The sequence below is a fragment of the Strix uralensis genome, chromosome 2 (assembly GCF_047716275.1).
Source record: "Strix uralensis isolate ZFMK-TIS-50842 chromosome 2, bStrUra1, whole genome shotgun sequence".
NCBI classification, from domain to species: Eukaryota; Metazoa; Chordata; class Aves; order Strigiformes; family Strigidae; genus Strix; species Strix uralensis.
The window spans coordinates 234396-246651 of NC_133973.1; the positions used below are offsets into that span (position 1 = coordinate 234396).

General features: G+C 39.2%; 2 protein-coding genes across 5 annotated transcripts in view; one reads left to right on the forward strand and one right to left on the reverse strand.

Moving 5' to 3' along the window:
• CMSS1 (cms1 ribosomal small subunit homolog) overlaps nt 1-12256 on the forward strand; it is a 247877-nt gene that overhangs the window by 31064 nt on the left and 204557 nt on the right. The window lies entirely within an intron of this gene.
• Nucleotides 1-12256, reverse strand: part of FILIP1L (filamin A interacting protein 1 like) — a 213601-nt gene that overhangs the window by 29276 nt on the left and 172069 nt on the right. The window contains exon 1 of one of the 4 annotated variants that reach the window (XM_074851921.1): nt 8665-9022. The exons of the other annotated variants lie outside the window; for them this stretch is intronic. The gene's annotated coding sequence lies outside the window, so the exon portion shown is untranslated. Of the gene's footprint in view, nt 1-8664; nt 9023-12256 lie in introns of those variants that run through there. 4 annotated transcript variants of the gene reach the window in all.

The window sequence follows — 12256 nt, forward strand, 5'->3', positions numbered from 1 at the left end:
GGCAGTGCTAGTGCTGCTGTCTTGACCAGAACTGGGCATAACTGTGCAAGGATCCAATTCATACAAACTTTTTAAACTTCAATTAGTTAATATTTTTGGTATGACAGAAAAAGGCACTCAGCCAACAATAACACATCATATTACTCAGAGGAGACTGGTTAGTCGTAAATGTCATTTTCCCATAACATTTACAGGAACTGGATGTTCTCTAAAACAATTTTAATACACACTTTATATAGAAATAAATGTCTGGGGCCACATTTTCATTCATGGGCAGAATAGGCACTGTGCCTATCTGTTATGCTAACCATGGCCTTATTTATATATTAAGTCATGAGCAGTGGTAAAATTTAGAACTTTCCATACTGCCACAAGCACTTCCTCTGTTGAACTGACGGCATCCTCCTCATTGCTGCCAGTCCTGGATAAGCTGCTCAGTCATACAGTGGCCACTTGCTTTTAGACAGGTGCAAGTTGGCTGCAAACTTTAGTGTGTTCTCCACATGCTCAGTGCGCATGGCAGGAATATATGTGCTGAAATTGTGATCAGAACCACACAGATTAAACATTGTAAGTTATATAAAGGTACTTTTAGTACTGAATGGGACCATCTGCGAAGACTGGGCCTGTCATCATTTGGAGGAATGGGGCTAGTTCAAAACAATTAGACGAACATTCCTCAGGAATGATGTAGGTGGTGTCACTGCTGTGCATGAGGATAAGATTCCATGACTTGAGGGTCCTGTTTATATCCATAAAATCTTTATTATGTACCTTACATCCTAAGGCAAAAGGAAGCCATTCTTCTGGTGTGCCTACTTCCTCAAGTAGCTCTGTGTATGTGTATACTAAACTTTGAGTGCTTGGGTGGCACCTGTTCCCTTTTTTTGGCAGAAAACATAAACTGTAATTGTTACTGCAGATTTAGCTTGCAAAATTTAAATTTTCCTTCATGCAAGGTTGCATGAAAGCAGTGTAGTTGAGGATTTCCAAGTAGGTAAAGGGCTTTAATCAGGTTTGCTGATACAGTTGCAAGCTTTTCTAGTAGCCAAGACTGGAAGTAGTAGAAGCAGTAATAACGCTACTGTCAGAGATTTCACTTTGAAGCTAAATATGCATGTTTTTCCTGTAGACCTGATAATGTGAGCATGTCCATTTTCTCCAGGACGGACTTGGCCAGCACTTCATCTTGGAGAACAGAGGTGAAAGAGGTGGTAGCAATGCATTACAGCATTGTTAACTAGCTAAAGATGGCTTGGAAGCTACCAGTGATGAAGAATGCTGCCAGTTTCCTGTTTTGCAGTACATGACCTTCAGACATTGTATTAAAACTATTTCCAATGGATTACAAACTGCTTCTGGGTGCAGTTCTAGGTACTGAAGCTCGGTAGTTCTGGGGACTTTGCTACCTGGAAGAGAATTCACTTTCTATCTGTCCTAATCCTGCTAAATGTCATGCTCTATGTCTCCTATATCTGAATGTGTTGGGACTTGAAGTGTGGGATGTTTGGAAGTTGCATTTTCTCTTGTCTCAGTAGGACCTCAGGCCACATTGGCCTGGGAGCACTTGGTCAACCATCTAAAGGTGCAAAGTCAGTGCATGTTTGTTTAAAGCCTTGTAATCCTTAGCATAGGTGCTCTTGTTCAGGATTTAAATTTACATTTAAGCTTTACATGGGTTCTCCAAACTGATCTGCTTCAAAGAGGACTAACACGTTGTTTTAGACTACAGGATAGGAAACTATGGTGGAGAGCTAAAGATGATAGTCTGAGAATTTTTGTAATGGTTATAGTTCTCACCAAGGTTTACTTCATGGATTTAGTTCACATATTTGAATAACAATTTAAATAACAAATAATAATTTAAGTAGTCTCTTCACCAGTGATGAATTGTTTAACTAAAGAACATCTTTTACTCTCAGATCTGTTGATTATGATGTGTTGAACTAAGATTTTCCATTCTTCTGCAGCCCTGGTAGTCCACTGTGTTAAAGATCAAATACCCTGTTTAAGCATAAAAGAAAACTGGGTCCTTTAGTCATATGTCCACTCAAAATGCCAATAACAGTTTGTATCTAGAATCAGCTTTTTTTTTTCCCAACTTGCAAGTGTGTTCAGCAGCTGGAGTAACTGTTGCTTGCTTTGGAAAATAAATGTTTCTCTCTTTCTTAGGAAAAAACCCTAAATTGTTAGGATGAAAAAGTGGATTTAACTAGTTCTAGCTATTCTATGACCAATGGTTTCTTAAACCCTTTTAAAATTGGTCTGAACAGTCGTCTTAAAGTCAAGAGGGATACTTACTTTTTCCGTCTTTAGTTGTTTTCCAGTTTTCTTTCTCTGCCTTTCAAAAACTGTCATAGAAAAAAGGCTTTTTTAGGAAAGAGGAGGGTCATGTGCATGTAAGCTTCCCTTGCCCCTTCATATGAAGACTCTTAGACTCGGAATGTTCCCTGTTCTTCAAACAACTGTTAATTCAGTCGAACATTCTCTGCCTTGTTATTGTACCCCAAATTGATTTATAACTCAGTATTGTTATGTGGCTGAAGGGCATTTGGCTACAAGCCCTATTTGATCTCTTTTCTTGCCTCTTGGCTGATGGTCTGTGATGTTTAGGTTATATTTTCCTGTTTTCAGATGTCACTCTGAAAATGAAGGAGCTGTAGCATGCTTTCATGTACAGTATGTTTCTGATGTAGTACATTTTAGCTTTTATCATCAATTTACAACGTGGTTTCAAATGCTGAAAGTCAGCCACAATTACTTCTAGACAGAACTTGCTAGTTGCTCGGTTAACTGCATTAACCTAGATATATATGAGGGTCATGCACAGGTTATAAAATGTTACCTTGTCAAATTCTGATTCTCCCCCCAGTCAATCCTGATTTAAATAGGAGAACTTTGCTATTTATGAAGATAGCAGTAATCATCTAGACCTTTAAGCAGAGGATGAGAACAAAGCGGGGGCAAGCAGACACTTTCCAAAGTGTCTGCACCTTTTCTTCCCTCCTCCTTTATAGGGGTTAGCAAAATATGTAAGCTTGAAGATTCTTGTCAGCTGTTATCTGCTGCTTTCTCGAAAGGGAATCAGTGTGTGTGCCTCCTAGCACAAGCCTAAACATTCTCCACTGGCTGGTGTTGTCCCCGCGCCACCCTCCTAGGCAGTCTATTTTATCTATCTTGAGTTGACCTATATTGAAGCTGTACTTACTGACTTTGCTTCAGAGGCTTTTCATCCCTCTGCCCTGCTTACACATGTGCAAGCAAATGCACATACCCATTTATATATTAGGTATGTTTTTAGAAACACGTGTTTTAGGAGAAGTTTTAAGCCTGCCAAGGTTCATGGTGGCCTTTTCATTGAAGACAATTCAGCATTTAGTGTGGGTATGACATGGGCTGCTAGTGAAAACACTTTTCTCTTTATATGACAGAGTATATGGTACTATTTTGTAAGTTAAGAAAATGTTTCAGCTTTGAGTATTAACACATTGCCTTCCCCCCCCCCCCCCCCCCCCCAATCTTCCCAAATCCAAGTTAGCATGTTTAGCATTGGATTTCAGATATTAGGTCAGGGGTTGGCTGCCCCAAACATGGAGTAGTTGTACCCCCAGGTTCAAGTGACCAAAATTTAAAAAAGAAATTAGGCTCATATAATTTATTTTCTTCTTTTTTAGGTAGAGGTCTGAACCAGAACAGCTCCACTGAGGTTGAGAATGTGCTTGATGGGGGGGAGCATTTTGAAATTGAAAACAAAAACAACTGGAGCATTTATTAGGCTTCTTCTGAGAAACCTCTGTGTAGCTAAGTAGAATAGAATCATGTTTGGGAATGTGGTGGGTAACATTAGTTTTGGGTAAGCCAAGCTTAATGGTGACAAAATTTCCTAATTTTCTTCATAATTAGACTTCATGACTGAAAGTTATGCAGATTTTACCAGAATATTGATTAAATCCATAAAAAGTTGATGGAATTCAGTCAGCTTATACATTCTCTAAGATGGTTTTGTCCATGTGCTGAAATCCAATATGTAATTAAAATGTGAGTTTTATGAGTCCATTACTTTCCATTTTTAAACAGCCAATCTTCTGTGTTTTTTTCATGGTAGTAGCAACATGCTGCTTCATTTCAGTTTTAAAATTTTTTCCTCTTTCTCTTATGCTCTCTTTGCAGTAGTTGCTATACAAACATTAGATAAGCTTTGTGTCTCCAATAAAAAAGGACAAAGTTTTAAATCCACTCTCTGCAATGAATTTAAAGGAAATTGCTTTGAATATTAGGTTTAAGGCAGATCTTTAAGAACTCTAACCTATAATTTCTTTTAAGTGCAATTGTGTTCCTTCCCAGGCCTTTGGAAACCTATAAAGGACAATGAAATCTGGTTGATGCATTGTGATACATCCCTGCAATGTACGCAAGGTTCATGTTGTTCTTGTCAGAAGTATTCAGTTTTTTCCATCCACGTTTTCAGTTACTGTCACTGGAGCTTTGTGTACCCTACCTGAAGCATGTCTGTAAAGGTTTGCTGAAGCTTGAGCATGAGCAGTTAGGTGGTCGTGGGCTCTGGCTGCTCAGCCTCTATGAGCATGCAGTGTGAAGCAAAATGGCTTAAGTTCTGCTTATTTACCTCAGCAGCCACTCTCTGGTGGTCGTTCATAGGTCCTCTGCCCAGCTCGAGGCTGAAGTTAAGCAGCTGTGTTACATCATCGTGATATGCACGATGAGCTGTAGCAGAAAGGGTGACTTCTGCAACAGGGAGAAAGTACGTGCATTTATCAACGTGAATAACAAAAGATTGTAGGACTTCAAATTGTGTTGAAATGTTGTCTAGCAAGGTTGGTTGGAACTTTCACCCCCAAGCTTTCCATTTTGTTGTTAAAGGAGGGTTATACAATGATGTTGCTGGGTGCTCACTCAGCTAGCATTCATTTATTGCATGAACATTCACCTCTGCGCTGTCACCTCCATTCTGCTGTTCTGGTGAGGAGGCAGTGCTTTGGGAGGTGTTGTTTTTGTACTGTTTTTCACTGGAGGGTACAGACTGCCACAGAGAAACTTCAAATCTATTTTCCTTGAATTTGGGAACACTTGAGGAAAGTGAGCTGGGAATAGCTGAGTGCGCTCCCTTGGTCCATCAGCATGAGTGCTGTTACTGACCTTCCAGAAACAACGTGGTGTCCTGGACGTGCAATCAAAGTGATTTTGGTCTTGCTGACAGAAAGCACAGCAAACCTCAAAATCAGCCTAACATACCGAGAGGTGTTAAGACTCAAAATGTCCATTACTTCACTTAAATCACAAGACTGAGCACTATATTTAGAATTTTTCGGCAATGCCTCTTATCCTCTTGGAGCTGAGTAATACAGTTTAGTGAATGGCTGAACTAACCAGGCTTTCAACCACTTCAAAAAAGCTCAACGTAAACCTCAAGGATGCCATGGCAGAATCCATTCAATAGGAGACAAACAAACCTAAGCAATTAAAATAATTTATATTTATTAGTAAGGCATAGTTTCTAAGTTCATATCAATCTGATAAGGCAGGCTAAAGTATTAAAAGGAACTATTAATGAGTCAGAACTAAAATTTTATAGGATGGTTTTTAAAGATATGTCTTCCTGCACTGTAAACCCCTTAGGATTCTCTGACTTAGGTATTTTAATTGCTTCTTTAATGAACTGTGTTCAGGTAATACCACACCCAGGATTTGAGAGAAGCTGTTTGCAGGGGAAGTCCAGAGGAGCAGTGGCTGCTCACTTGCCCATGCCAAACTACACCTGGTAAAGAATTCTTCCTGAAGAAAAGTACCAGCCTTTTAAGAACTGCCACAGAGGGGAAACTTGCTGGGAGTAAAACCAGGATGGTTTTTTATCCCGTGACAATGGCAAATGTGATGAACTATCACAGTATTAGGTAAATAATACGAAAGTTTTGTTACGCAGCAAAAATCAAGCAATAACTTCATTTTACTAGTAGTGATGGGGAAAATAAAATAAGTGTAAGTTATATCCCTTGGTCTTCTGGATCAAATCTCTAAAAATTCTGCTGTCAGCAGTATGTGACGTTTGTCAGTGGAGGGAAGGGAAGTGACGTGGAAGGAACAAAGGGTCAATGCAGTTTGATAGGAAGGTTGACTTTCATTTCTGGAGGATATGCTTGTTCTTAAAATGCATTCTCTTTACATTGGATTTAGTAAAAAATTACTATAAAAAGAAATTTAAATGAAGAAATATAGTTGTTGAAAACCGAATTATGTGAAAATTATTTAATGCCTCCTTTTACTGTTAAGTGATGCAAGCTAATGTTTTTAATTGCTTGAAATGAGATACTCTCAATACATATTAAGAAATCTGATAAAGGAGTGTAATACTGGGAGCAAGGCGGGGGGGAGGGAACAGCAGTGAGACCTTTTAATCATTGTACCTCAACTCTAATTATTTTTGACTTTTACTAGTATAAATGAGAGCAAAATTGGTCCTGTAAGTATTAAGTGAAGAGTGTTTTCCCTTTTGATCTAAGGAAGACAGGCTATGGAAAATAGAGTTCTTCTGGCTTTTGATAGATGTTATGATTTGTGTTAGGCTGGCAGCATTTACAGTGTGGATGGTACTTGGATATTGCTAAAGCCATAGTTAATGGTAAATGTTACCCTTCTTCTCTGTTGGATTTGGAGGAGCTGAAATAGTCTCTTACCTATGGGTAGGCTTTTTTCTTTTTTTAGTTACTGCCTTTATCAAATATATATGTTTATTGCATGTGTAGCATTTCTATGAATATTTTTTCTTTATCACACTATAGTCCTTTGACTTCAGCTTATCCTTGCTACCAAATGCATTTTTGAGGTCTGTTACTCAACTTTGGTTCGTAACATATCTTTTCATAATGTAGCTAACTTTTCCACTTTATAACTTGACAATGTATTTATTAAGTATTAAAGGTACTGGATATAGGATATGTAGGAAACCAAGTAATCATTTATCAGTAAAGAGATCTAAAAATGCTGGGACATAGGTTGCAACTCTGCAGGTATGACAGAATAGCCAGCAAAAGACATCGTAAGGGGCTTAGGATACTGAACCAGGGTATTGGTTTTCTACTATAAACTTATATTTTCTTTTGGTTGCTAGGATTCTTTTAATTCTGTATATACTATAGAGTGCCCTCTTCCCTGATTCTGTAGCTAGGGAGACTCAGGGCATCAACAGAGGTGTAAACTTTGCTTGTTACAAGAAAGATTATCTTGGAATTGTAATGTAACCTTTATCTAAATGCTAAGGTTAATAATAGACAAATACCTGAATTATCTCTGAAATTAAACATGTCTCTATATTTTTACATTTTTAGAAGCATATGGAAATAACTACTTAATATTTTCTTGTTGTTGAAAGCAAAAAAAGTAATGAAAACGTTCACACATGATATTTTGACTCAGTCTCTAAATCTATGTATGCTTGATAGTACAGAAATGCATATGATTGTCAGCTTTGATTTTTCTTAAATATGTACTTGAACAAGGATTTAGAAGTATTTAAAACATCAAGTGAAGGGGAAAAAAACCCTTTCTGCTGTCCTAGCATTTAATGCTGGTTTAACTTCGTATTAAGGAAAATGAAAAGAGACAGAGGAGTTTGAGTTTAAAGGTCTTAAGGAGTCTTAACTTTTCTAACATTTTAAGTTACACATAAGACTCTGGAGAGCAATGTTTAGTAGTCCGAATTTGCAAGTAGGACAGTACAATTGACTTAATTGCAGTTGTTCCTATAGTCGAGGATTTGGCTCTTAGTCAATGGAGAGGACAGTGTAATTTTGTATACTACGCAGATGTGAATTATAAACACGCTAAGGTTTAATCTTTCAAGGTGCTTAGTGGCTTCTCAGAACTGCTTTTTGAGGTAATAACTGCAGTACTGTTCAGCATCTTGCAGAACAAGCCTTGAAGAGATCAGTAGGTTTTCTGGTTCTGAAAGTCTCATCATTTGTTTGATGACCAGGACGTGTAAGTTTTTTCATCAGAATCTGACAGTTCTGTCCTCTTGTGATTTGACACTTGCACACAAGACACAGAAGAGGGAAGCAGTGTATAGGAGTTGGAAAGTTTGTTAGTAATTAAACTAGTTACAATTGTTTCTTTCAGACATAGCATAATCTTATTGCAGAGTAATGTTTGTGGCAATTTATACATCTCCCTGTAAAGTACAGTAAAAGTTGTTCAAAAGTACAGTAAATACTTAGAGACATATGTGCATACATGTCTACTAATATATAGCATATGTATATAAACGCAGCATAAAGAGAGGCAGTAGCTCTACCTAATATATTACAATACTGTTGGACTCTGTCCACAGCTTTAAATGCAGTCATGATTTTCTCCGACCATTTGGAAAGTGTGTGTAATTCATAACTACCTCCTTCTTTAAATTAATTCCTCATCTGTTGCTCTGTAGGAATTGTTTAAAATAGAGTTTTGAACGCTTGAAATAGTCATCCTACTTGCGAGTCACCAGGCATCTAGCTAGATCTCCTGGTGCTGTTTTGGGGGCTTTAACTGGGAGGCTCAGTCCTCACCCCTTTTTGTGGAAGCCACTTTTTAAAAGAAGTACCTCAACAGGACAAAGCACGAAGCGCCAGTGCTTGACAGCAGAAGTTTGCTTCCCCCCCTCTCCCTTACCTTGCGCCGCGGGACTGTCGCAGTCCGGGCTCGGGCGGAGCTCCATGGTGCAGGCGCTGCGCGGCAGGATCAGTGCTGTGAGCACGGGCAGGGCGGTGAGCACCGCCGGGGCTGTGAACACGGGCAGGGCTGTGAGCACCGCCGGGGCGGTGAGCGCGGGCAGGGCTGTGAGCACCGCCGGGGCTGTGAGCGCGGGCAGGGCTGTGAGCATGGCCAGCGCTGTGAGCATCGCCGCGGCCCCAGCGATGCGGCTGGGCGCGGGGCGGGCCCCGCCTGGCGAGCGGCACGTCACGGCCTCGCCATACAAGGCGCGGGGTGTGCAGGCGGCGAGTCTGACGGGTGTGCTTCGGCGAGAGCCACAGCTTCGAAAGCTCATGAATGTGCTGTGGCTCCGGCTGACGCTCAGGACTCTGAAATACCTCATTTGTCTGCTAGGTCATGGCCAAGAAGAATGTGCGGAAGGTTTGGGTTAGGGCAGTTCCTTTCTATTCTTGATAATAAAGTAATTAGAAGTTGTTAGCTGATTAGTTGTAATGTTTTCCACTTAGTCTTGCAGCCTAGAATTTGAGGAGGGAAAAGTTAAATTCCAGGTCATCTTCTTTAATTGTTCCAAGGGAGCTTTTTCTTTTTTTTTCTTACTTTCTTTTCTTTTAATATGACAAAAAAAGTGAATTTATCTGAACCCCTCAGAGGGTGATATGAACTTCGAGCCTTCCTTTTTTTTTTTTTTTTTCCCTTCTGTAAAGAGTCAGGGTCCTCAGAGGATAGTATTTTATTTCCTGATGATGTAACTACAAAACAATTCTCTAAGTGATGATGGGAAGGCCAGATGAAATCTGATTTTTTTTTTCTCTTCAATGTTTTTCCTACAAAACCCTTTCCTTTTCGCATGTTTGTGTTTCAGCTAACACAATTAAGCTGCCCAACCAACTATTTTTAGTAAGAAGGGCTTAAAGAAATGAGTCGTTTGTTTTAATATTTAGGAAAGAGGCAGGAAACCAAAAAGTAGGTTTTTAGATTGAAGAGCTTAAAATGTATCTCTTGTATTACCTGTCCTTCAGTATATACCCTGAATAAACGTTGAGAGCACAAAGAAGAAATACTTGAAATAGGCACAAAAGTCGTTGTTGAAATTCCACTAAGGGTTAACTGGAGTTAGTGAAATAAACTCCTTTTGTGTTGATGGGGTACATTAGGCCATTGGAAGGCTTTCTACACTCTTTTGTGCAGCTCTGTTAAAGTAGGTGCATCCACAATTCATTTATTTGCAGTCTTCAGATAAGCTTAGGTATAGCTTAAGCTGTTGTACTTCTTGCTTTTTGTATATTTTATTATACTTGAACATGATTCTAACATAAGGCAATTTGCTTATTTAGCTATGCTGACAAATGGTGATTGAAATGTTTGCATTTCATAAAGAAGACAGACATCTCTTAGCTACCTTGCACATATTTACCCTGAATGTAGCCTGAAAATATACTTACTCTTTAGTTGGAAAATTCCAGCCAGCCCTTTGCACTGTGACAGGGTAAAGACTTACTCAGAAATGTGCTACTTGTGTGTAGGGATGATCCTGCGCTGTCCCCCTTTTAAGTTTCTGAAGAAGTTCAGATTTGAGTGTTTGATCAGAAAGCTTCCAAATCTACTTAATAGTGCAGTACCTGTATACTGACCCTTCCAAAATGGTTTCGGAGATAATGTAATGTCTTATTTGAATATGCCAGTGGACAGACCCGGATAATATTTTATTTCCTATTCTAGGGAGATTTAATAATCAAATCCACACTGTTCAGTTGCTTGGCTAATGTTTTTGGGAACTAACATTTTGTATAGTTTTTCTCAAAAGTATTATGCCAATGTGTATCATTTGAATTACATAAAAACTCATCCAGGTGACCTTGGTTTGGGGAACATGTAGTTGACTCCAGCTAAGTCACACTTTCTGCTGGGACGCTGTTTAAAAAGATGGGACAACAGCGGGTGCAAGGTACTGTTTTGGAGCAGGCTGTGGAGGATGCTGTATCCAATTAAGATTTGCAAGGGCGTCAGGTAAGTAGATCTGTGAACGGTAACTAGGAGTTAAATGTACATGCATTTTTTTTAAATATATGTATATGTGTGCAAGCACACAAATGCTTAGGGTGAAAACTATTGTCTCTGTATTTTACTTGGTTATTTTGTTTTTCTTTCCTTCCCTTTGCAATTTTTTTTCCCTGCATCTTCCCCTTCACCTGCATACCCCCTATCTCTCTAGTCTATCTCTAGATGAAAACTGCATTTTTTGTCCTCCCACATGAATCAGTTGTTGCAGACCATAAACAGCTTTGAAGAAGAGGGCTTCTCAAAAGCTGGTAATCAAAAATCTGTCCTTGCAGTACAGCTCTGTTCTGGACTTGTGAGGAACACAGATAGTGCTGGTGGTTAAGTTTATCGGCAGTCTGGGGGCAGGCTAGAGCAGGGAATAGGGAATGCAGATCCTCCTGTTTGTAAGTCTGTGTTTACATCTGGGGATGGCCAAAGTATGAACTTTTAGTTTCTTAATTAATTCTTTTCTGCTGTACAAAAGTGCACATCTGTGACCTTCTGCAAAACAGCTTTATCAAAGAGCATCAGCTGAGTGTGTAATGACCTGACTTCCTTCTCTTGTATTGTTGCAACTTAATAAAGGACAGAGTACAGTACTATACCAAGCCCTGTGAAGGAACTATAGAATTAAAAATTCCAAGTTTTGGCTTACTATAACATGAAAAGCTTATTTATATCTGAGGCAACAGAGTTGCTGAGAAGCCTTCCTTTACTGCTTTTTTACAGTGTCTTCCAGGATCTGTAGGTGGAATCCTGGCACTGGTGAACTTCACTGAAGAGGAAAAAAAGCCTTTGGGCAGACAGATATGCCTGTCTCATTCTCCATTGCTCCCTGAAAATGAATTTGGTTTCCCTAGTTACTAGACATAGTTGTTCTGAACTGGTGCATTTGCAAGTATTGTGATAGCAAAAGAAGCTGTGGATTTGCAGAAATTAGAGACCAAACGAAAATCTTACTAGATAATTTGGTGCATCCCCTGAAAATGTGGGTCTGCTCTCTGCAGCCTGCTTGCAGTGGCTTTCATCTAATCTGCTTCTCATTTCATTATCTGTGCCCACATTCTCTCAGGTTTTTACTTGAAAAAAATACAAGTTGGGAAGATGGAAGACTGTAGCAGGCAGGGAAAAGGTAGGACAAATAAGCTAAAAGACTTTAAGGCTGTTGTTTAGACTTTATCTTAAACTATCTGAATTCCTCCCGTTACTTCCATCTACTTCTCTTTCCTTTTTCTTCCCATGGCAATTCATAGCAGCAGTTCCAGTGTCCTTAAACCCATAACCTATCTATTGCAGCATTTGACCCCTTCCTTTAGCCATTTTGTATCTAAGATAAATAAAGGAAATTAGAACTTGGGCCTCAGTTCAACAAAGCACTTAAGACATAGTCCTGTGTATGTTTGTTGAAAAAGGAAAGGACTTCAGCATAAGCCTGATTTTAATGATTCATTGAAATGCTTGGCTGAATCGGGCTCTTGGTCGCATTTACTTCATGTAGATATTGTTGAAG